The sequence below is a fragment of the Meleagris gallopavo genome, chromosome 24 (assembly GCF_905368555.1).
Source record: "Meleagris gallopavo chromosome 24, MGAL_WU_HG_1.1, whole genome shotgun sequence".
Classification (NCBI taxonomy): Eukaryota; Metazoa; Chordata; class Aves; order Galliformes; family Phasianidae; genus Meleagris; species Meleagris gallopavo.
The window spans coordinates 1,796,055-1,821,844 of NC_139427.1; the positions used below are offsets into that span (position 1 = coordinate 1,796,055).

At 46.4% G+C, this 25,790-nt stretch overlaps 1 long non-coding RNA gene across 3 annotated transcripts; it reads right to left on the bottom strand.

Moving 5' to 3' along the window:
• Positions 1-835: 835 nt before the first annotated feature.
• Positions 836-25,790, bottom strand: LOC146542835 (uncharacterized). 3 transcript variants are annotated; one of them, XR_014887979.1, is made up of 3 exons: positions 25,421-25,790; positions 23,263-23,418; positions 836-3,288 (listed from the first exon to the last, which is right to left on the bottom strand). It is a non-coding gene; the product is annotated as an uncharacterized LOC146542835 (long non-coding RNA). The 3 variants fall into 3 exon arrangements; XR_014887981.1 differs by lacking the exon at positions 836-3,288 and adding an exon at positions 16,540-20,743; XR_014887980.1 differs by lacking the exon at positions 23,263-23,418.

Below are 25,790 nucleotides of genomic sequence, written 5' to 3' on the forward strand. Positions count from 1 at the left end.
GTGCGGACAGGCAGGTGATGTTTATCTGGAGATGAAGAGGACTCCACATTTGGGGATAGGGAGGGAAGTATCCCTGGGATGTGAGATTAAAAAGCCAGAACAGAAGAGGCCTTGGTTTAAATTCACCCATTCCAATTTTGCAAGGTGCTTCTTTGCTCCTGCTAAATATTCTGAGAGGGGCTGGGAGATAAATGGGTCAGGCTTAGCCTTTGTCAGCGCTCTTGCATCTCTAAATCTCCATTATCCTTCCACTGCTGTAATTGTTTGCTGGGTTCCCAGATTTCCGAAGGCATTTCCTGCATAAAAACCAGCACCTCTCTTCCTCCACACTGTTTTTTTTGGTCAACGACCACTAAGGATGAAATACCTGTAAATAGATGACATCCCCTCACCCTAAAACACCCCTCAACCCCTCACCTCACAGTGAAGAGTGCTGGGATGGGTAGAACCATGGAGGCTGTGGGAGAAGAAGCAGAGATCAGTGTCCCCTGGTTGGTGGGAAACGATCTCAGATGTGAGGATCCACCCCATAAGGCACCCACTGCTGGAGTGGGGCAATGCAGAGGAATGGAACTGGGAAATTTAAGGGGTTGGAGAGCAAAACAAAGCACTCTCCTCCTTGTAGCTACTGCTGTTATCCAAACGTGATTCCTCCATCTTCTAAGTACTAAAAAGGTCTCCAGTTCCGGAGGAGCGCAAATAAAAGTTGTTCGCTCTCCCAAGCATCTGCTCTGTGTGCTGGCTTTCTTGGCTTGCTTTAAATGACTATCTCCTGCACTTTGTTAATTACTTGATTACAGCATCCATTGACAATGAGAAAATTAAAACTCCATGCCGCCTTTCAGACAACACTTTATTACTGTGCAAAAGAGGCTGAATGCAATTTAGCAAAGCGCTGCGCCGAACAACCGGAATTGTTCTCTTCCATAGGTTTCCTCCTCCACTCCCACTGCTTCCCCAGAGACAGCAGTGTTTGCAGAGGCTTAATAAAGCAGGAAAGAGAGCAGGTGTGAAAGGAAACATCAATTACCATTAGCCCTGACAATCCTGGACGATCCCACCCATGGTGAAGGCACGATGACAGTCAATTATGTAGTTCTTTCCATGCAGATCAGTAAAGTGCTTTGCTTTTCTGGTGAGGGTGAAGCTGGTGAGGGCACTGGGACGGAGGAAGGTGTGGATTTCTGTTTGTCAGGTCTGAGCTGTTGTTGTAACTGGGCTGAGTTCAGGCTTCCACAGGGAATTCCTCCCCTAAAGACTCTGCAACCTGAACACGTGGGAGAACCCAATGGTTCTGCTGCACAGCACTCATAGGAGGTGAGGAATTGGTGGGCAGGTATTTGAAGGTGCCCAGGAATGGGCCTTCTGCTGGAGCAAACACTAAAGCCATTAGAGGTGCTGAGCTCCAAGTGGGTTCCAAATACAGAGCGGGTTCTCCTGCTCCGATGAGCTGCTTGCAGTGCTCAAGGCTCTACGTGCTGACCCCAGAGAAGTGGCCTGAAGCCTCAGCAGCAGTCCTGAGTGCTGCTTCCTAATTATCACCCTCTTCCCCTGACTCGGACATCTGCTTGCAGTGAATTTCACAGGTCCTTCAGTAGCTAACGGATGGTATTTATTTCCATTCCTTCGGTGCTTCAGCCTTAAGTATAGCGATAATTCAATGTATCTCATTTTGGGGGAATGAAAGATTGCCCTTATTTTCAGTTCATTTTTTGTGTTTTATTTCTCTCTCTCCCTTTTTTATTGAGCTCTGAACATTAATAATCAGCCCTCATTAACTCAGTTAATTCTTCAAATCCTCATATTCTTCATGCCCAGCACCATAAAGCCAAAGAAGGGACTAATGAAAGCTGAAGAGATGGTTAGAGTTATTAAAAATCAATTTTTTTTGTATTTGGTAACCCTGGGGTGTTAATATTCTCATCTCATGTCTTCTCAGCCTCTTTCCTCCCACAGGAACTCTGGGTTTGCAGAGCGCAGGAGGACCTCAGTGCAGGATCTTCAGATTTTGAGGCCGTCCCATGATGTTACAGCGCTTCTCCTGGGGGACTGCTGAGGTCTGTGCAGTGCAGGAAGGAGAGTTTTGCAGTTCTGAAGACAGTCGTGCATCGCTGGGAGCTGCAATCAGCGTTAGATGAGGGCAGGGTGAGGGCTGTGCAGGCGCTGCTCCTTCTTGTGCAGGCAGAAGCGCTGCTGAGAAAGGGCTGGGAGCAGCCTGAGCTCTGCCCTTCAGCTCAGATTAGTGATAATGGAAAATGCAGAACATTAAACAGTGGTGTGATTGCATTGTGGAGGAGGACTGGCAAATAGGTTTGTCCTCATGCAAGGGTATGAAAAAGGGGTCACCAAGATGAGTTTACTTCAGGCTTAAGAAGTGAGAGAAATGGTTTTGCAACAATTTGTTCCTGTCTTGTTTTTGATCTGACTTCATTCCCAAAGCCTTCCTCTCCTTTCGGCAGTGTCTTTAATTCATGAATTCATTTGCACGCCCTGTTTTCCTGAATTATCCTTCCCGTTTCCTTTACTGGGGTGAGTCCAAATGTCCCCCTCCAAACCAAAAGCTGCCCATTGGAAAACAGTCCTTGGTGCAGAGATCCCTGTTGCTGATGCAGGGCAGGGCTGCTGAGGAGGGAGGGAGGAGAAGGGGAGCAGCAGAGCCAGCAGAGCTGGTGATGTGCAGCTGTGGAGCTCCTGCTGGGCACCGCAGGGCTGAGGCTGGGCACCATGGCAACCAGGATGCTGCTCCTTGGAGACCCTGCTCTGCTGAATGGGTGGCAATCTCTTTATGAAAGCTGAAGAAAGGTGGGTTGTTTTTCCAGCATTTTTCCTTCCCCTAATGCTGCGAATGCAACAAGAGGAACAAAACACGCTTCTGGAGCACTCAGACCCACTGCCATGGGACAGGGTGGTGGTGTGGGCGGCTGTGCTGCTGAGCTGTGTTCCCTTCAGAGCATCACTGCCTCCTGTGCTCACCCAGCAGGCAGCTCTCAGGGGGATCCCATTGTGTATGCTGCCCGGGTTCCTGCGGGATTCGCTTTTAAATCTCTTTTTCAAACAGATAATTAAAACATAATGGTGTTTACATTACAGATGGAGCTGAGAGAAAAATAATAATAGTAATAATAATCGTAATAAACACTACTTTGCCACTCAGGGGAGTTTGTCAAATGACTCTTACAGAGGCTTCGCAGACTTTAATGAGTTTAAAGAAGAGGATTTACGTTGAACAAACTCACTCCATGGCTCACACATGGCAATGGGATAAGGAAGTGCTCAGCAGTGCTGAACCTGCAGCAGGACGACATGGAAGAAAATAAAGGAAACGGTATTAAAATCCCATAATTTTTACTGCAGTGGATATGCAGAATGAAATTGCAGCTCTGCAGAGTCCAGAAGCTATTCTAAATTAATGGCTTGGCTTTTCCAGTCCATTCAAACAAGCTCATTTCATGCAAGATAAATTACAGGACCTGCCACCCGCGCTCCCCAAAGAGAGCTTTTTATAATTCACGATGTGTGTGTAAGAGAATGGGCGGCTGTTTTTCTGACAGATATCCTGTGGCACAATGACCCACTCCTGAGGCTGCAGGGTTTGATTCCCACAGCGGCAGCTGGAGCTGGGAGTAAATGCTGCAGGAAAAGGGGGAAAAGACCGAAGAAAGGATCTGGTTCAATCAACCCAAGCAGCTCGTTGTTAGAGATAGGAGATTGACTGCGTGCTTCTCTCGCCCCGGAGGCACTGACAAATACCCTCTGGATGCATCCCCTGAGCATTCCGTTCCCTCCTGCCAACATCATTGCTTGGTGTGTTTTTGTCACCCATTTGGGCCACTTAATTACGTTCCCTTTTCTTTTGGAAAAAGCTGACATGTAATTATTTCCATGATTAACACTCTTGTGCAGCTAATTGTAATTACACCTTCTAATCACAGTTACGATCGTCAATTACTCATCTTTGCCTCACTTCAGTGTTTTTCTTTATCTGAGTTTCTGGAAGTTTTCCTCACCCAATACACACTCACAACAAACTGCCTCAGCTTTCCAAACTTCTCTGTTTTCCTCCAGGGGGATCAATCTGAGGCTGCAGTAAAGGCTGCATCGTTGGCTGCTGTAAATCATGGCAGCTTCACTCGTGCCAATGCAACAGTGCTCTGCAGCAGCCGAGATGTCTGATGTTTCACTAAGAAAGCAATGCCATCTGAGAAGATATATCTGCCTCCAAGTCATTTCTCATATATTTTCCATATATTGAGTAAAGCGTATTTCTCCTTTTTGTGTCTCTAACCCTTTATATATTTTAGGGAACTAAGAGAAATCCAACCAGCATGAATACTTGCCAGCTTGTACGTTATGCAGCATTTTGAAGCACGTTTCATCCTATACCTTGAACATACACAGGGGACTGATTCTCCTCCTGCTCGTGCCAATGTTGATGTGTGGAGCTGTCAGTGGGAGCTGCGTGGCTCCTGGGTTACACCCCAGTCAGTGCAAACAGCATCATCATGGGATGAGTACATTGTTTTTACAGAGAATTCCATGATAAATCCAGGCCATGCAGAGGACATTCAATAGGCAGAGTCCTGTACTTAAAACTTATGGAAAAATGTGATATCCAACTCAGAACACAGTCAGAGTTTTGCTAAGCTTGCTTTCAGCCATCAACAGGTGACAACAGATTTATTAACTAGAGTGGATGCCCAGGAGCTCAGATTCATGACTTAATGGAGCTGGACTCTGCTGGGTGCTGTGGAAATACAAAATAGGTTCATAGAGAAGTCTGATGGAAACAATCAGTGCTGTTCCCTTGCTCCATCCTTGCTTCAGCTTTGTGCACAGTGCTGCTGCTTCTTTCCAACCACAGCACATTAGAGCCAGAGCAAAGCTGCTGCCTTCACATTTATCCCCATTCCCAAAGACTTGGCTGAATGAACAAGGAGGTGAACTCCCAACCTGGAGATTACTGCTGCATTAATAAAGCAACTGTGAACGAACCGCTTCAGCTGCCTGAGCCAACCAGGATTATTAAACCAGCTCCCTGATTTAATTAGAGTGCGTAAAACTCATGCTAAAAACAAAAATGCAGCTCTCAGCTGGAACGTGAGCTTTGTGCAGGAGGGGTCACTGCGAAGGTCAGCTCTTCCTGCAGTTTATTCACAGTGATTGAATCAAACACTGAGGTGGAAGCGGACGGCCCCAGCAGAGCTGCTGTCCTGCAGCAAAGCTCTGGGCACTGCCTGAGGGCAGCAGGCACTGCGGCTTTGTTCTGCCTGCCCGGCTCCTTGTGTGAAAGAACAGGATCTGTATTGGATTACAGAAATAAAGCCACGTGCATCAGCACTGCCAGCCTTGCTGCATTGCACATAGTGAGGGCTGCTCCCTGCTGGGCAGATGGACATGGAGACACAGGGACATGGGGACACAGGGACATGGGACATTGGGGTATGGGGACACACGGACATGGGGATGCATTGGCAGAAGCTATGCAGCTCACACTGCTTTATTTTGCAGTTCCTCCTTGCATCAGTGGAAATTTGTGACACCCTGAACAGGCACTGCAGCTTCTCAACGGTGCCAATTCAATTAGGTGCCCCTTGCCTGACCAGCAAAAAATGGACCTCCGTCTGCTTTGTGACTGACTGAGCATCACACACCAGTTGTTCCTTAACTCTCACTCTGGATTTGAACTGTGACTGCAGGAGAAAGCCACCACTGCTCGTGTTTGCGGCTGTAAGCTGATAGGAAGCTTTTTTCTTTTTGAAGAAAACCGATTTCCAGACTTCAAAGGCTCTGTACCTCAGCTGTTCCCTGGCCTCAGACTACTGCACGTCGTTCCTCAGCTGATGGCAACTGTCAGCACGACCTGGAGACACCACAGCTCTTGCAGATGCTTGTGCCCTTGGTGTGCTGGTACTGAGCCTCATCCTCTGCCATACGCCAACTCTGAGAGCAGAGCACAAACTGCTCCTAATACTGGCGAGCATTGATAAGAAGGTGCAGGCAAATTAAGCTTCACAAAAGAAAAGTTAAATGATTCTATTGTTATCTGAGTCGTTTCCAAATGGACCCATCAAAGTCTGGAAAATTGTTTTAATTGATAGCGAGGTTGACAATAAGATAAATAGGGAGATTAGAAAACACCCGTTAGACACAGCTGAGGCTGTAGGAAATTTTCAGCCCCAGCTAATTGTTCCAGCTTGCAGTTTTAATTAAGTGCAGCCTCCCGAAGCGCACCGCTCAGACAGGAGCACCCCAGCATCCTGGCTCTGCCCAGAACTGCCTGCAGCAGCTCATGGCTCCATGTGTGCATCGCTGCGATGCTCTGAAACCACTGGGTTTGTAAGGGCAGGAGATGATGCTGTGCCTCATGGGGAAGAAAAAGCTATATTAGCAGGCTGAGCCCAGCACTGCTCCTGCATACCACGGCCCATCACTGCTTGCATTGGTACCGAGCCCCAGTGTGTCACCTTCTGAGTTGGCCCCATGCCCTGGCTGTGCCCACTGCATTACAGCAGCCACCCAACTGCCTGGCTGTGACACAGTGAGCTCATTCTGCAGCCCACTGCTAATAACCACAGGCAGAACGGCTGCTCATCGGGGCCAAGGGTTCCGTTTATTCCTGCAATGTTCCTTGGAAGAGAAAATGCTATATTTAATTAAGCACCATGTTATGCTGGGCATGGAGGATGAAGCAGCTGGGTAATTTTGGGATGCCCGACACAGCACTGCCAAGAGAGGCGTTGGTGCTCGGGTTGCACAGGATCCTCACTCCTCAGGATAGAAATGTTTGAAGCTCTCTGCAAGGCATGGTCTCTGCTGGGAAGCACGAGCTCCGGTGCTTGTGAATACTGATGGCATATCCGTGCAAATAACTCCTTTTTTATCTTGCTGGCAATTAGATGTGCAGCACGCTGTGCTTTGTTTTGACTGGCTACACGAGGCTCTCTGCTGTGTGGGGACTTTTGTCTCAAAATTCTTGCTGCATCCAAAATTTAAAAGGGTAAATAGTTTGGAGGGCAATGAAATAGCAGCAACTGACAAACAGTGGGGCAGTCACAAGGGTATGGAAAAAGAGGTTGCTTTTCATTTGAACAGCTCATCTCCTGGCTCCATATATCTATTTTTAATAAATAAACTCAACAGAAGCCCTTTCAGATCACCTGCCTGATGCTGTTTGGTCTCGGGAGTTAAGAGTTTTTCCTAATTTGCCCTTCACTTAATAAATGACATTGGTAACATACACATTCTTGTCCCCACTACCATCTGTACAATGCTTTGTGCTCTAGGGATAAAATAACCTCTTCTCTTTCTAATCTTTCAGCCGCTGGAGCTGAGGAAGAAAGCGCATCTCTGCTGCTGGCTGCAGGACAGGAATTGGGCTGTAAATTTATGCACAGTGGTCCTGCAGGACAGCAGGGCTGGTGCATGGGGATGCAGGGCACAGTGCATGGCTGGGTATGGCACTGCCTTCACCACCACGTGTGTTAGAGAGAAGATGCATCCCAGAGTGAGGATGTGTTCTGACACAACAGATCTTGTGATCTTCCTGCTTGGCAGAGATGAAAAATGAAAACAAGTGGGGCTGTTGGCCTTATCACCTCTGCTCCTGGTTCTGTGTGCGCAGCTCTCATTTGCAAAGGGATGATTACAGAACAGATAGGGTCTGCTCCTCCTCACTGCACAGCTGCCTTTGCTCCTACAGCAGCTCTTGTGAGGAATTTATGAATTTATCTCATGGCTGTGAGTGGGGTCTGCAGGGACGCGCTGGGAACCAGAGCCTTTAGTGAGGGGAGAGCACGAGGCAATGGAAATAACCCGCTGTGTGGTTGTATCCTCACATCCCTTCAGCTGCTGGGGCTGATGGTCAGGCAGAGGACATAATTGCAGTTAAGAAAGAATGAAATACACAAACCTTGCAGGAAAAGCTCCTGGGAACAGGGGCAGCGGGGAAGGAGGGCTGAGATACACTCTTACAGCTGACATAATGAAGGGAGAAAAGCAACTTGGAGGTGACGGGGAGGGAACAAATCCGCAGAGCTCCCACAACAGCAGAGAATTGCAGATTTTGTTATTGCTCTCCTCTTTGCCCATTCTCAACCACAGAAGGTACAAATTTTACCTTTCACTGTAAATGAAGATGGACACGGATGCGTGCTGGCAGGCAGGGTCGCACAGAGGACATTCCTGCTCGCTGATGTGCTCCAAGGAACTCTGAGTTTGCACTTAATTGGAGGAAAAATGCACCAATCCCCATATCCTGTTGTTGCTTTGGGTGACCCTGGCAGAGCCAACAGCTGATTGTGAGGTTGCTGCTCCTCGTTGGATGGGATGGCAAGAGTTTGGTGTTAGCACAGTAATTCGTGATGCTGTATTTAGGAGATGACAGAGGAGATGCAATGTGTGGTTGTAATGCACCTTTTGGTATGCATTAAGGGAACCCATCTTCTCATCAGCGTTCAGCAAAGTTTTGAACTGTGCCCTTCGCTTCAAATAACAAATAAAATAGAGCCATCAACAGGAATCCTTTGTGCATTTATGCACATGGTGATGGATCTTTTTATGGAACATCATTTAAAGCGCTGTCATGCCAATAAAATGCCTGAAAAACTGCCTGGGGATGAAGCCACACCACATTTGCATTTCCTACCTGCCCGTGTTACTGATTCCTTGGGACATTTTGCACAGCCTATGCATTAGGTGTGCAGGGAACCAACAGCACGGGTGTGACCATGTGGGCACAGAGCTTCCACCTCAAGAACTGACGCTCGTGTTCCATCACTCCTCCCCAGAGATGCTTCTTTGATCCCACTAAAATCAGGGACATCTTCCAAAAATTCAGGTTGCATTAAGAGTCTTATCCTTAATCCCTCAACTTGAGTGTATTGATAAGGAAATACCAATTAAGATCCATATTCCCATGCTGGACCTGTAGTCAGAGATTAAGGAGATTAAGTGATCGTTCTAATTTCACACCCAAGAATGTTAAATAGTTATAACTTTATCTCCTTCAAACAGCAATGGCCCATGAGCTCCAGGGTCCTTTTGGCCTATTTGTTGCCACCACTGCAGATGTCTCTTGACCTTCAATTGAAGCAACCTGGGTTGACTCTGTGCCCTCCAAAGAAAGATTTCTGCAGGAAACAGGGGCTATGTTCATTAGCAGTCTGACCAGGCTGGTATCAAAGTGCCCCACCTGAGTCCTCAAGACGGATCCAAGCATGGACAGCAATGTTAATGATCAACTGCCAGTGCCAGACACTATAGTTCTGCTGCCTGATTGCATGGGACAAGAATACGAGGCTCTGTTTATAAGATTGAAGGAGATGGAGGGGTTTGTATACAGCTCACTCCATCAGGCACACCTGAAATCAGGACGGAGTAATAAGGCCTCTTTGCAACAGAGACCTCCAAAGCACGTGAAGCCCGCAGCTGTGTGATGTTAAGTCTGATGCATGTTTATGCAAAGTGAAATGACAAATGTGGGCTGGGGGATGTTTTATCAGCAGATATCTTTAACAGCATGGGAAAACAGGGATTGAACTAGGAAACCCCAGAGAACTTAATCCTTTTTCCTTATAAAATCCAGGTAAAAGGATTAGATCTGGGAATTCAGACAGACAGACAAACACAGAGCTCACAAGCCTGCTGGCACTGGCTGGGCAGAGGATGAACCTTGTGTCATTGATCAGTTTAGTGCATCTCTATTAGGTACCTAAGGCTGGATGGAAAGGTAACCAATCCGATAACACTTTCTCCTCATTGCTCTGACATCTTCCAACCCTCCATGCAACCACCCCGTGCAGCAGCACAGAGCTGGGTGAGCAGCCTGCTGCCTCCTGCTGCTCTCTGCAGCCCCCAGCAGAGCTGGGCCCCCAGGTCTGTTTGGCAATGATGGAACATGAAAAGCAGCCATAAAAAAAATAGCAGCTCCAGGCTCTACAGATGTGGGAAAACTGACTCCAGCTTTAGTTGTTGCAAGCCATTATTTTTACAGGCACAAAAGAACAGAGGGTGTTTTGTGAACAAGCGAGAAGACACATTCCCTGGCTGCAGAATCTTGCAGTTTAAGCCCAAGCTCTCACTTGGCATTAGAAGGCAATGAGCTAACCTTTCCATTTCATTTCGGAAAACTCCAAACTAATTATCTTTTCATTCTTCTTCCATCCTTTTCCTGCCAAGGGAGAAAAATCAGGACAGCACTCCTGGGCTTTCTGGATCTTGCAACATTTATCACCTGAAGTCTTGTTCCCAACAGGAGCTGAATGTTTTGTGCTTCAGTGAAAGCAGAACAGGATGGGCGCTGTGCAGGCAGCCCTGCAGGGAACCCATGGGGCAGAGCCAGAGCACCCACTGCACGTCACATATTTGGGGTTTTGCTTTTTTAAATAGGCATCAGAAGAGGGAGATGGCTGTGGGGAAAGGATGGAAGAAAAGAAACAAGAAAAAGCATTAAAAAAAAAAAAAGAAGAAAAAGAGAGAAGGAAAAATAGAAAAAAACTCAACATACGAGGGATTAGGATTCAGGCCAGCATTGTCTGCAGCTTCCAAACCATATGATATATCTAAGGAAGAGGCAGACAGAACATCTGAGTGAAAATTACAGGTGGCTGAATTAATTAGCTCCAAATCCCAACACCCCCAGACATCAGGCGCTGGGATTAAGGACTCAGAGCTAGTTTGCTGCTGAATCCCAAACCTCAGATAGTATTTGGATTCAAATGGAAGTGTTGCAGATAGGTTCGTTTAGGGAAGGAGAGAGCTGTCTTTTCCCACCCTCCCTTCAGCTGAGGCAGAAAGGCACATTTCTCTTTCCCTCTTCATAACACCGTATTAAAATCACTGCAGTCTTTGCTACCACTGCCTGTCCTTGGCTCCTGTTGGTCTAAAGAAGCTCTCAGCTCTTCAGATACCCCAGTGCAGCAAGGGGGGGCTGGCAGAAATGTACATCACAGCAATGGGAAATTCACCTCTTTCTGTCCTCTTTGCTTGTGGGACATTACGTGTAAGGAATTCACAGTCTTTAAGTGATGATGAAGTCCTATTGCGTGACTAACCAGGACAAAAAGCACCTGATTTTACCCTGAAACGCTGACAGATTGCCAGTTTCACTTCATTTCGAGGCAAAGCTCCTAAAATGTCGTCAACAACCGTGTGTGTGTGCATTCAAAGAGGTTAATAGCTAATTGCCATCACACGAACCAGATTCATTTCCTGGTCCCACCCCCTGTGCTAAGTCAGTCCACATGTTGATGATTCTCTTCTTCCTATGAAGTGGGAATGATTCTCCTCTGGCCAGTGGCAGTGCAGGAAGAGTAAAGCATTCGTGCTGGTGAGAGGTTCAGATGTTATTGATGGAGAATCTCTGTAGGTTGAAGAGTTCATGAATCTTGCAACGAACGTAGCCTGCATCTCCTGCTAGATCAGGTATTTGCCAGGACCATCTTGCACAGGTTTAATTATCTGCTGGCAAAAGATGTCCAGAGGCTCAACTGGCAATGAGCTTGCTTCATCTGGATGGTGCCAAACAAGCCACTAAGTTCATCACAGCCCATGTAAAGCATCCAGAAGTAGTACACAGAGAGACAATTAATGTTTGTGTGGCTTTCATACTGAATGCGATCGGAGGGCTGGAAGATATCCACGTTTATTACAGCACTGGGTACTCAGGGCTGAAAATACAGCTAATGCTGAGATGTTCACCTGGAAAAGGATTTGATGCAAGAGTTTGAGAAAGCTTGAGCAAGGAGAGAAAGAGAGGCAGCTTGAGAGCACTGGCAGTGTGCAGCCCAGTTGTTGGCACCATGGGGATGCCATCTGCTTTCTCAGTGCGTTGTTCTCTGCAGTCCCCAGGCATGCTGCTGGCTACTGAGTTCCCTCAGCAAGAGCCATGGGGCAAACACACAGCAGTTCTCTGCTGGCACAGCATCGCCTTAGGTTGTGTGAAGAGACAACATCCTGGGGGGGAGGGGGGAACAGTGTTGGATGGTTCCATGGAACTTCCAGGAAATTGGCATGCACCAAAAAGCACAGCACAGGATTTCCAACACCGAATGAACAAAAACTCTTCTGCCTCATTCAAAAACCCATTGAGCAAGAAGAATTCAGATTCTCCATGTCTTCACACCTTGGAAGGTGACAGATGAGCTTACGAATGGAACTCACTGCCTGGAGACTGCTAACAACAGTGTAATATTTTCTGCCAAGTTAAACGAGGGGGGAGATTCTCCATTATGTCGATATGTGTTAGCAGTGATGGGAGCAGCAGTGCGTAGCGAGGAGCTCGGAGCTGACCTGGGAGAACTGCACAAGACATGAGGGACAGAGCTACAGGATGGGGACAATTTCCTCCTGCAACTGTTGGAATCGATGTGTTTGGGAACTGGCACTCTCAGCTTGTGCTGCTGTGCGCTGTTCTGGCATCTGGGACAACACCCCCATCACGGTGTGGTGGTGAATTCCCCTTCTCTCTTCTGAAATCAAACAGTGCTTTCATTGCAAATCAGTGCAGCTCGATGTCTCTGCTGCTGCCATGGCTGCAGGGGCTCCAGATGGTGCCCTTACAGTTCCTCTTACACAAGCTCTTGGCATGAGAGCAGATCTTCCTTGGGCGATAAGAAACTCAGCAGTGGTTTCTCTGGGAGAGATCCGGCTGTCAGGAAAGAAATGCTCTGTCACAGTTTCTCTGACAACAGCCAAGGAAGGCACAGTTCTCCCTGCTGCAGGCAGTGTTGATCCAAGATCATAAATGAGAGGGCTGCCAGGGATGGTTTTGGTCAGCTCTACACAGTGCAAGGCAGCAATTGGCACGAGGGGCAATGCATTGGAGTGTCTGCTTCTGCAGTGTCTGCTTCTGCAAACTGCTGCGAGAGCTGCTGCCCGTGGACGTCCTGAGGACAACCAATGCTGTGGATATTTGGTTCTGTGAAGGCTTTCAATCTTATCTGTGATAGATTCCTTAGAAGTATATGAGTGAGACATGGGGCTACAAGGTTTTTTTTGTACAGAGACGTCATCCCTGCTCTCTGTGCACTGAGTGGCACAGGCTGTCTCATAACAGTACAGAAATATTCTATGGAATCTGTTATTCCCACCAATACCTTTGGTTAACGATTCCTGCTTTAGCTGCCTTGCTCACTGTGGCTGTGTAGATGCTGTTCTCAAGAGATATCTGCAAATCCCTATGAGAAAAAGACCCACATTAATAGGAAGATTTTCCATCAAGAGAAATTAGTTCCATTTCCACTGGGTATCCCTTATTCAAATGGTACTGAGAGGCAAAAAACACAGGAGCACATCCCTCTGTCTGTCCTTGCCCATTTGTCTGTCTGGCTCTCTCATCTGTCTCTGTTCTCTTGGTTATGGGGACAGCAGGTGGCAGAGCAGGTGATGGATGGGCAGAGAAGGAACTGGAATAGGATCTACTCATCATCTATTCGTGCACCACAGCAAGATAGATGGTCAGGAGGAGTTTTCAATTTCTCCAAGGGCTGAGTCGGAGCCCCATCATGTGTTCTGCAAGGGCCCATCTTGGAAAGGGGGAAACTAATTTGTAGTCTCTGATGGGCAAAGCACCGGGGGAGGGCATGAATACGCAGAGCTCAGAGCAGTGATCCCATCTGAGCAGTCTTGTTTTTGGAAGTCATGGATGTATAACTGAACCATAGCTCCACCCGAGCTCCTCACAGACTGCCATGGCCTTCTGCGTGGGAAAAGTCCTGCAAAGGGAAAGTAAACCTTGCAGAAGGGAATCCCCATGGCAGGCTGTTTCCTGGCTGTGAGATCCAGATACTTCTGTTATTTACAGCTGCAGTTACAGACCCCAGGCCTGACCCTTGCACCAGGCACCATGCAGACATATATTAAAAAATAAACAGCCCCAAGGGATGGCCAGGCCAACAGAAGTCTATGTGGGCAGAAAACATGGGTCAAGGTGGGCAAATGTAAAGCCATGCAGGGACTCAGAGCTGGGCAGTGCAGTCCCAGTGAGCTGAGGGGGAAGAAGCAGGAAAGGGACCTGGATCTTCTGTGCAACTTCTGCTGCAACTGTCAGCAAAAAGCAAGTGGGCAGAGATGCTGATGAGAAGGGAAGCAACTCTGAGCAAAGAGAGCGTACTCAAGAACTTTTTTGGTGAGTTATTAGTTATTTAAAATTTGTCCCTACCTCTGCAGCTTCCTGCACTTTTTCTTACGATTAAAGACCTCGTTCCATGCCAACATTCTCCTATTCTTTCCCTCTTGTATACAAGTGAGCAAATTCAATCTGTGAAGCTTTTGTCATTCCCTGACTTCCACTCTTTGCTTTGCAAAGCTTTGCAGCGTGCCTGGCACAATGATAAAACGCATCCTGTTTATGGGCAAAGAAAAATCTACCTCAGCACTTTTTCCATAGCAGGAAAAGGGGAGAAATAAGTATATTTTAAAGCATTTTAGATTGTGACTTCTGCAAATTAGAAAACGCATGCTTTTTCCCCAGATAGAATACAGGCCATTACGCTGTGAAAGCAGATGCTATTCCTGTCCCTTTCACCTAGCAGCCTTCCTAATGCTTTTAAGATGCATAAAGATACATTTGTTTGTGGTGAGGAGATGACCACCTTCAGCAGTTTGCATCTGGTCTGTGAGGTCAGGGAATGAGGGAAGAGCTTTGCTTTTTGTTAGATTGCATACGAGTTAAATAACATCCTTTGAAAGCCTTGGAGGATGAACTTTTTTATCCAGAAAGGTCTTCAAACTTTTCTCCATGGTTCTCTTCAGGTCCAGAGCTGCAGTAGATATAGAAATAGACTTGGCTATTTGCAGTGCCTGGTGTTTGGAACACCAATACCAAACTACCCTCAGCCTTAAGGCAGCTGTGTCAGGTGGGGGTGGCTTTGTGTTCACCCCAGAACTTGCCCAACCATCTCAGGGTGCAGGGAAGCTGTCTTGTTGGTAATATGGCCTCCCTGGCTCCGTTTGTTCAGGCAGGATTGAGAGAAGACGTATGTAAGGCAAGCAAATAAATATAGGAATAAATGGATGGCTAGACATATGGATACATAGGCAAACAGACAGATGGACAGATCAGATCTGTCTGGCATATGCCTGTGTTTGACATCTCTCCGCATTTGCTCTTCATTCAAAATTGAGACCATGCAGACCTGGCCCAACTGACTCCAAGCATAGCAACTGTGCAGCTCAGGACATCTCTGCCAAAAGAAGAGGTAAGAAGTGCTGGCCTGGATGCCATTCCTCCCCCCACATTACCCCTCTCATACACAGAGGAGTCTTCTTGTTGAGTGTGGGTGTCTTCCCCCTGTCACAGACTTGGCATTTCTCAGCTGCTGGTTCTTTGCATTAGCAGAGTATTGTGTTCTATTTTGTCCTCCTTAGCTAACCTTTTATCGCTCCATATGCAATCAGAGGAGCTATCTACCAGCAGCATATGTGTTTAATCAACTTTAATATTTCCACAGACTATAAGTAAGCAAAAATGTTCTGGATGGGGAACAATTACATTAGAGGAGATAGTTGCAATGGCAGAGGGTGAGAAGACCTGTAGCTCAGCACACTGCTAGGCTGGCTACCAGCAGCCTGGCTGGGGAGAGGTTGTGGCTGCGGGGCGATAAGCAATGTGGGCTGGGGGGCATTTTAGGAGCAGGTCTGAGCCACCAGCAGCGCTGGTGCTGGTGGGAGAGCTGGCTGGCACTGCTCTGCTGCACCTCTATTCCATGCCATTGAGGCTAAGGCTACCGTGCGTCCAGGACGTATGCAAAGTCTGATTAAATTTATGGGATATCTTTAGACTTAGAGTTTGAATTTCTTTCTATTTGCCCCAGGGTACAGGGTACAGACCAGGCATATTTTCCATTTTTTCTCTAAATCTACGAGGGTTAGAAATATTCCTTTTTGTAAAGAAGCAAATGCATAATGCTGCGATTCACATGTAATCGCATCTCCGCAAGAAATGCAGCCTTAAGAACAAACAGTAAATATTGAGAGACTTGTACTGATGGAATCACAAAAACTGGCAGCGTTATAAATCCCTTTGGAGACTCTGAATATCTCCTGCCTACCCTTAAAAGCTTGCAATCCAACTGATATTCGCTCAGTAAATTTTACGCCGCTACCCGCTGTTGGTGGTGGGAGATTGGTTGCTGTCTTACCGCTCTGTTTCCTAACTAGAAGCTGGAAGTGATTTAAATAAGAGAAGAGAGAAAAACAAACGGTGTGTGGTGCTCCCACAGATATGTACTGCCTTGGATTTCTGTAGTTGCCTTGCAAGAGCTGAGCAATGAAACCGGGTTCTGTTTCCCCTCTTCCAGCCCTGGGCTCCTCGCTCAGCAGGGCTCCTTTCCCTTGTACTGTAATTAGTGCATTAATGGGCTCTGTCATCAGAGTGATGTGGGAGCAACCAAGTCGTGGATCACACCGGGTTAGCTCCTGTGCAAACAGCGTAGCTCCTTCTTGGAGCCCATCTCGCTTGCTTTTGCAGTGCCACAGAAAAGCTCCAAAGTCATAAAAGGAAAAAGGGAGCAAGAAATGCAAACAAAACGCTTTCATCCATTTTGGGTTTGCTTTGGGGTTGTTGGCTGTATTTAATACTTGTTTCATGTCAGCCCACACTCCTATATCCACATAGATATTCAAATACAGATCACTGGCAGGATTGCCTCAGCCGTCTCTCCCTTCCTCCTGCTTGGGATTAGTATAATCACGAAAGCAAGGAGAGTAATGAATACTGAAATATGAATTATGCTCCTGGGGCCAATTTCATTAGAGCCATCTTCTCAACACATGTATACAGCACCTTAGATTTTAAGTGCGTGATTATGCTTGCAATTTAACATTCAGCTTGAGAGACGCTCACGTGGACCCAGTGATACCAGCAGTACTTCACACAGTGTTTCTTTGCTTTTTTCTGGCACTTTCTAAGTACCAAATACACATCAGGTGGTTATTCAAGCAAGGAACAATGTTTTTCTTCCCAGCTCTTCTGTTGCAGCTCAGTGCTGACCCAGGGCAGCTTGTGTACTCCAGTTCTGCTCATCAAGATGCAACTGTGTTTATTTTGGCAGTGTCTAAAGATACAACAAGAAATGATGCCAGGAAGACCAAGGAAAACAGCAGTCCTTGCCCCCACATGCTTGTTACATCAACCACATTCACTTGTGTGGATGCTTTCTCCATTCTAAGCAAGGTAAAGCATGTTTGGAACCATCCAGTACGTAAGATTTATGAAAAGTAAACTCCCCCTGATATATATAATTTTTACTTAGAGTTGATGGGAACCCACATTACCCAGAAGATTGTCTCAGTCACACTTATTTATTTCCTGAGACAGGTAGATATCCAACCCAGCAAGAAACTGGGCAATGAAAACAAGATTGCAAGAAGAGCAGAAGCAGAAATGCGACGTGCATCATTTTAGCCTGTATCACATACTACCTTTCCAATTCCTTCTCTTCCAAAGTTACCAAATCCATTGCACTGTACATTTCCATCCCAAGCAATGCCTCTTAGCAGCTCTGTGCTGTGGTTCTACACCAGGGTGTGAGGATGCACACATCATCCCTCTCCATTCAGCCAGCAAGGAGCAGCTAACCTCTTTCAGAGCCTGCTTGTATGTTTGGTTGCAAGTGTTACCAAAGCTAATTTGCTGTAATTAGCGCGGTCCTATCCATTGTTGTAATGTTCTATTTGCAGTAAAGAGGCCAGCTGCGAGCAGGCAGCGCCCTAAGCAAGGGAAGATCAGCTGCTGTTAGATAGGGGCAGATATGGAGAGCACAGAAGGACCACACAGGGTTGCCTGAGTTACCACTACAGAGAGCTGGGCACACTTAATGCGGTGAGGTTGGGAGCTCATGGGGCTCAGGGCCACAGTGTTCTGCAGAGGTGGCAGCACTGGGATGTCATGGACATGGCTGTGATCAGGGATGTGCCCAGAGCAAACAGAGCTGCAGCAAGAGCCAGCTGCTGGATCTGTGCTGCACCCACCTTGAGCCAGAGCTCGCTGTCTGGAAAGCACCAGATATCCCATGGAGCTTTTTTCTTCCTTCTTTTTTCATGTTATGGTTGATATCAAAAGGCTGAGAGAAGGACAGACGGCGAAACACTACAATATACCATGGAAGAACATCTGGTTTCCAGAGCAGAAAAGACATTCTTGGCTGGTGAATGAGTAGCACGGGTAGCAGGTCTCCCTGCTCTGCCCAGGGTTTCCTCCAGAGAAATGCCAAGATTCTTAGCAAAGTTGATCCTAATTAACTAACGATGTAAATTTAGAACGATGTACTTAAACCCCATTTATCCTCATGGGCACATGCACAGACATGACTGAAGCGATGTTAATTCCACGTAGAGAGGAAGAGAGCAGTCAGGTTACCTGCACATCAGACTGCTCAGCTCTCTGCCCACAGAGCAGCAGGGCAGCTGCACCCCACGCTGTAATGCCATGTCGTTAATCTACTTTGAAAGTTAACTTGGATTAGTTTTTCTTTAATTACAAACTCTTAATCTTTGTTACTCTGTCAGCAGCAGAAAGCCCTGTGAATGCGTGTTGTGTGCACGTTTCAGTTTGTAAGTCCCAGCTATAGATTATAAAGCTTGAGCATGAAAAATGCCCGGGTTTAATTTCAGTAGGAAACTACAGGAGCTCCCTTAATACAAATAATAATCAATAGGAGCTGTGGGGAGAGGCTGTTGGGAAAGCTGCCCTCTTGTTAAGTTTTCATATTAATTTTGCATTGCAAAATTGATTCAGATAATCATCTGAGGTTTTGTGCTTATCTGAAACTCCAAGCCTTCCTACGGAGGCAGCATTGTTAGCAGCATTCAGCACACTGAGGGCTGTGAGGTTCATGCCAGCTCTGTGCTCAGATTCCACCACATACTGGTTGAGAATTGCCCCACGCGGGAGGGAAACCTGAGCAGCTCATTCAGCTCTTAAATTCTTAGTGGCATTTTTCAAAGTGGGACAGTTTTACCCTTGGATCTTAGGAATGAAATAGGAAAATACAACTGGATTGTACCGTGCTGCTGTCCTGCTTGCTGTGTCCTTGGTGAAGTCAATGGAAGCTCACATACAGCTGGATATCTCATTCTCTAACATCAAAAAAATTATTGCTTCTTTTAAAAGAGCAGATAGACTGGAATATTAAGAAGCCTTTCCTGTATTTATGATTTGTTTTGCTTATCATAAACATGCTGCAGACAAACACTGAATGGAATGAATTGGACTCTACAGTAGACTGTAGAGTTCAAAGAATGGACCTTTTTCTCTGGCTGCAGGCCAAATGTGCCACTATTAGTCCTAAACCCCAGAAGGGCTGAGCAGAGGGCAGAGATCAGTCACCTCATTCAAAAAGAACATTCTTTCCCTCAGTGGCCTTTGAGTTTGCCCCATCCTTCCCATTTTGTCCTTTGGCTACAAAAGGATCACAAATGATTTGGATCAGATATGCTTTTGGATGCACATAAAGTAATCATTCCTGAAAACAATCTCCCCGTGATTAAAGATCCGCTACAGCTAAAAATATTTAAAGCAGGAATCATCCCAAATAATAGACTTGGCAACGTGCACCAGAGATGACAGGAATTGCTGGCACTGTGCAGAAAACAAACATTAAAAGACAAAATAGCATCAGACGCTGAAGCACTGGATTGTTTCTTCTTTCTTTTTGCTCTATGCCATTTTGCCAAGGTTGTTTGTGCATCTTTGTGTAATTCCAGCTAATCACATAAATTCTTCCATTCAAGATGTTCTTTGAAATCTCCCTGGGATGGCACCTACACTTGTGTGTCCCTCATTCCGCTCCCATCCTGAACCTCCCTCTTGGTTCCAAATGAAAAGCAGTATTCACTAGCAAACTATCAGGGGTGTTTCTTTTTGCAGCTTTCATTCCACTTCATTTGCTTTCTTTTTTCCCCTGAAGAAATCTTTTGGAAGCAGCATCGCTTGCTCCCTCCTCCCTCCCTCCTCCCCCTCCTACAAGGGAATTCTCTCAAGACATCTTGTTAGCTGGCGTGTCACCCTGCTGCCCTGTATTGATAACTCAGCCAATAAGCAGATCTGATGGACACAATCCGGAAGCGCCACTAACGAAGGGCTGCACACAGAGCAATTACCTGGACATCTCCCCGAGGGTGCAGCCATCACGGTGGGAGAGCTGGCAGCACCGTGCTCTCAGGGAAGCCGTGGCACTTGGCAGGGCCAGGCTGTGTCACAGCTCGAAGCTGCTACCTACTTTGCATGGGGACTTCAAGTTATCAGTGTGCCACTGTCCATCTGCCTGGTGCTCTGCACTCAGGCACAGAAATAGGGAACAGAACCCACAGAGCTCTGGGAGGAGAATGAAGGCCATGAAAAATGTCTCAGGGCTGATCCGCAGCACTGCCCCGTGCTGGCAGCCCGATCCAAGAGCTGTTGGCAGCTCCCAGCCCTCCATGTGCCTCAAGGAGACTCCGACGGGGTTGAGAAGATGTGGATGAGGCCGCAGTGCTGATCAGACAAGTTTCTGTGGTATCAGAACTGTGCTTGGTCTGCCGGTGTCAGAACCCACGGGATCCAAAAAGAACAGGGCTGGTGTAAGGCAGAGCCATCCAGGTCTGGGCTGTGTCCTTTCTGCCCCAGGGAGTCCACCTCCTTGTATGGCTGCGGATACTCACATCCTCACCTCTTGTCACTGGATCTAAGATACGTGGCAGGGAATGGATAGGCCAAACCCGCCTTCACTGATTTTGTTCCTTTAAGCATTATATGCAAGTGAACCTCAAGGAAAAAAAAAAAAATAGATATTTCAATTACACTTGCATACAGTGCTACCTCTTAGGAGCCTTTTCAATTAAAGGGTCGTAACAAGAGCCTAGCTGGAAAACGTTAAGAGGTGCATGACTGACTACAGCATGTTTGGCAGGATCTGAGAAAAACCCTTTGGAGACTGGAGAAACAGAAGTGAAATCAATTGCATCAAAGCAAGCATGGAAAGGGAGAATGACAGGACGTATGAAGGGTGAGGAAATGACCTTGCTGAGAGCTAAGCAGACTGAAAGATAATAGTACTGCAGGACTGCACTTCCAGGAGCATTGAGTCTGAGTGTAAAGGGATCAGTTCATAAAGCTGGATGCAAACATGAAATGCAAAGAAGTGTTTTGCAGGTTGCTAAACTTCAGGTCATTGCATGCAGAGGATCAAAGTCAGGGCAACATTTACATTTGCACAAATGCCACCACGAAGAGAATTCTGCCCTGTCTGCTTTGAAGCCTGCTGGAGCCCAGGGGAGATTTTCGAGTGGCATTCTGTAGGAGATGAGGCTGAAGCCATCCCTGAGATGGACGCGGTGCAAGCTGTCCCTGGTTCTCTAATGGCACATCAAAGCTGAGAGAGCATCTGCAGCTGTGCAGCCAGTCCATCAAGCAGTGTCAGCTGCTCCTCTGCACACCTGTGCATCCAATTAAGTGAGACCTGTGCAGCCAGCCCATATGGATATCTGGTAGGGTTTTTTTTTCAAGGTCAGAGGATAATGACCCCTGAAGTTTAAAGATCTTCAACACAGCAGCACAGCAACCCTGCCAAACCTGCTGTCAGTTTGAAGGCTTGTTAGCAGATCTCTCTGCTTTATCTTGCTGTGATTAGCAAGCTCCAGTCTCCTACACCACGGGAAAGGAGTAAGAGCCAGCAAAGTTTAGATTTCACCTTGCACATATGAAAGCAAAACGCATTTTTACTTCATTTACTTGGTTATTTGGAGCTCTTCCTTTTGTTTTGTTTTCTAGAGGGAATAAGTGTTCTGGTCTAGAATCTCACGCTTATTATTGTCAATGCATTCAGGAAGTATCTGATTACTTCGACTGGATATTTTTTTTAAACTTCATTGGTATTTGGGCAAACACTCTCATGTACACAATTGTATAGGGATCTCATTATTAAGCAAGTATGATAAATATTTGTGTGTACAGGAGCGCTGTCTCTAGATACAGCCATGCAAATACAACCAGACATCAGTGCATCACCGAGAGCATGCAGACACACCGCCAGCACGACAGCTGCATGAAGGCATGTAGACACAACCACTGCCCCATGCAGGTGCCTGACTGCCCTATGGGCACGTAGGGGATCTCAGTCTGATAGCCATGCCTGTGAGCACAGAAGCATGCAGATGTGGTGGTTTTATTTGCACAGCACTCATCTGATGCAGTCTCAGGCATGCAGATTCTGCAAGTGAAAGGTTCAAAACCTGCTTTCAGCAGGAAAAAAAACCTGGCTCATATTCATGCAGCTAATCTCTCTAATTACAACGCGTCTGGTCAAATGCATAACATTAGCATAAATTATTACCAGATGCAAAATTAAGAATTAGAGGTGGAAAAATCCACCCTAGCCTAAATCTGGGTTCGGATATTGCCTTCAGTCTGACTTTGGCTCTGCATTCTGTGCTTACCATCTGACTACCAGCATCAAGACATCATGTACATGATAGCTATGGACCTGCCATTGCTTCTACCCTGTGATAGGCTACTTCAGCACTGCAGCAGTTCCTCCCCCCTCCCCAGTTTTACTATTCATATTAAATCTTCATCAATGCAGCAGATAAGTCTGCTACACAAAAAACCGGGGGAAAAGTTGTGGCCAAAGCGCATTTTGTTCCAGGACCCAAAGGTGGAGCTATTGCATCTACTGATAAGGGCGCTGCTCCTCGCAAACATTTCTTTTACTGAAGAAGAAGAATCTTAAGTTGCCTGTGAATTAAAATGGTGTATTGTTTAGCTCCACGTATTTAAATCTGACACTTGTGCCTTTGCCATCAGTGTGTCGATGCATCCCTGCTGCTGTGCTCAGAGGTGCTGCTGGCTGTGCATCCCCACCCAGCAGCCCAACGGATTTTTTAGCACAACGCACAGCACGAAGACCAGCCCTCCAGACCCTGAGTACCACTGGGCACGGCAGAACCCACAGCTGCATTGCTTCACAAAGCCCTTTTCCATGTGTCTGTAACATCAGCTGCACATACTACAGCACATCCCGGCACCAAAGCTTTTGAACAGGAGGAGGCAAATGGCACAGCATGGTGCAAAGATCACAGAGAATAGCACAGAGAGGCTGTGGCTGTGGGAAGCACACGGGCTGCAGGAGGAGAGCATGGCTGGGATGCTGCAGGAAATGCAGCCCAGGCAGCAGTGCAGCTGAGCAGAGCTGGGCCTTCCCAGCAAGGCACAGACAGGGCAGCCCATAGGCACAGAGTGCTTGGCAGGACTCAGCCAACAGCACACCAGAAGAATGATTCAAATACCAGCAGAGGTTGGAAATGCCAACAGGATGATGCCATCTGGGGAGTGTAGGATTCATTCAGCTGATGTTAATGGATGAATTCTGTCCAGTAGTCAAAAGAATGGGCCAAGGTGAAGCTCTGTGCTGCTGTACCCCGTGAGGATGGCTGCTGCTGTTCCTGAGCAGGGCAAAGGGAAGGGTGATCAGAAATGATAGGAGTTAAAGCTTTGAAGCCTAGGTAAAAATAAAGACTAAATAGAACTGCGAAAAGCAAAGAGGAAAAAAAAAATATCTGTGTTATCTTCTCCAAAAGAAAATGCTATTAGTTATTTTTTAAATCATCCACTTGCGCGGTGACGCCCACAAGAAATGAGTTGACTAAGTCATCTCTACTCATTTGTTCCATGAATTTGCCTGATGAATGAGTGAATTGCTTGTCTTTGTGAAGAAAGGAGAAAACACTGAAGCTGGAGTACGGAGGCGTGAAACAAAAGGAGGGTATAGGATGAAAGGTGGAAAAACCTGGTGGATTTTACGCATTTCATGTATTAAAAGAAGTACAATGAGTAGCAAAGAAAGCAAGCATACACATGCAGGCTATCAGCCTTGCCTCCCATTTCAAATACCTGATGTAAATTCCAGGGTCTGCCAGAGTTGGCCAGCTTTTGCTAATTGCAAAAATTTGCCCCAATTTTGGGGGCAGATATAACCCTGAATTTTAAGAAAATATGTGCAACAGAAAACTTTCCCCCATTCACTGAGTGAGAGCTGAAGTTCTGCCTGCTGAGCTCTCACAGAGCCCTCAATTGAAATAGTTACAGAAATTGGCCACAATAGTCATTTTGTCCTTTAAACTGATGATTCTAATAACATAATTCAGGATGGTACGGATGAAAAAAAGATGGGCACCGAAGTAAATGATATCTATTTCTAGGCTGGTTCTCTTGTGAGAAGTAAAGAAATACAAAATGACAGGCAAGATGCTGTTGATCAGCAGATAGATGTCCACTCAGCCTGACCACACAATTCCTCTGTTACATTTTTCCACATTTATCAATAATTCTACACAACAGCTACTGAAATAGAAATGCAGTAAGTTCCAGTACTAAAGCTATTCCTATCTTAGTATGCGGGAAGACCATCAATATAAGCATCTGAAGAGCAAATATGGCACAGCATTGTGTATTGGCCCCTTCCAACCACAGCCTTTGAATATTTTATGATTCCTTTGGTTTCCATCTTTGCCTTCTCATCTCTTGATTGAAGTAACGGCCGATCATCAGTAAAACATCCCTTAGCAACTTCATAAGGCAGAAGTGCCTGCAAATACATCTCTGTTCTCAGCATCCTTCCTAATGAATGTGGAAAGCTCTCTCTTCAGAGCTGTAAGTGTGTGAGATTGATAAAGATTCTATTTACTTTTTTCCCTTATAAGAACTTAATGAGACAAAATTGGTAGCTCGTAATCAGGCGTTGGCCTTTTCATCTCTCTGGGTTTTATTTACAAAAGCTTATTAGAGCAAAGCACACTAAGTGATATGCAGTGATAACAGGAGTATTGCTTAACGATCCCTAGCAGGCAGCACAAAGCACAGAAAATTAAATGGAAAAGGTGATTGAGGGAATGTTACTTCATGTAAACAGAACCCTTCCCACCACCAGGAGCTCCAGTTCTGGAAGCTGCCCCAGCTCATGGTGTGCAGTGCTGCCCACAGCTGCTCAGTGATCCCTGGAGCCCAAGCGGGGTCTGACTCTGCACCTCATTTTCCTTAACAGATTTTCAGTATTAAAAAGAATGGGATCGACCAACGTTCACAGGTAGAAGCTTCTCTCCATCTACATTTTTTTTTTCTCTGTAAATGGGAATAATAGCACTCAACTCTTCTAAGCTTGGCAAGAGCTTGAGCAATCTTTTAAAAGCAAATGAAGAACAGGAAGTGAAAGTGAAGGACTAAAGGAGTTCAGCAGGGAGAAAATCCATTACTTGCTTCCAACAGAAACTGTTGCTCCTCTGCATACACTGCCAGTTTTGCTTACAAATAGAGCAATGCAGTTGCTCCCTTTCCCTCTCTAATTTGCTGCTCTGGTTTCCTCGTGATAAATAGAAACACCATGCTTGCAGAGGGAAAGAGAAGAAGTTACCGTATCATAGGAAGCAATGAACACAAAACAAAACTCACAGTAATTAAAGTGCTTCCAGCCCCTTTCTCTGTTCCTTTTCAGCATTGCACCGATGGGTGTTTGGCGCAGCAGAAGCGAAGGAAGCAGCAAGATGTTCTCACAGCAATCCGCTCACGGGAGGAGGGGAGACACAGAAAGGCTGAAGGCAAACACTACAGCGTGGGTGTCAAAGCTCCTCCTTGAAAACAAATACTTGACCAAGGATGAGCTCTCCAGGCAGTTGCCCAGGGGGCTGTTTTGATAGAGGCTTGCTGACTTGCAAGGGCTCTGTGCTCGATGCAGATGTTTCTCCAGCGCTGTAGCTGTGCTCCAGCTGTGCAGAAACTTGCACCTTGCTCTACTTTTTCCATCTGAAATGAAGTTTTTACA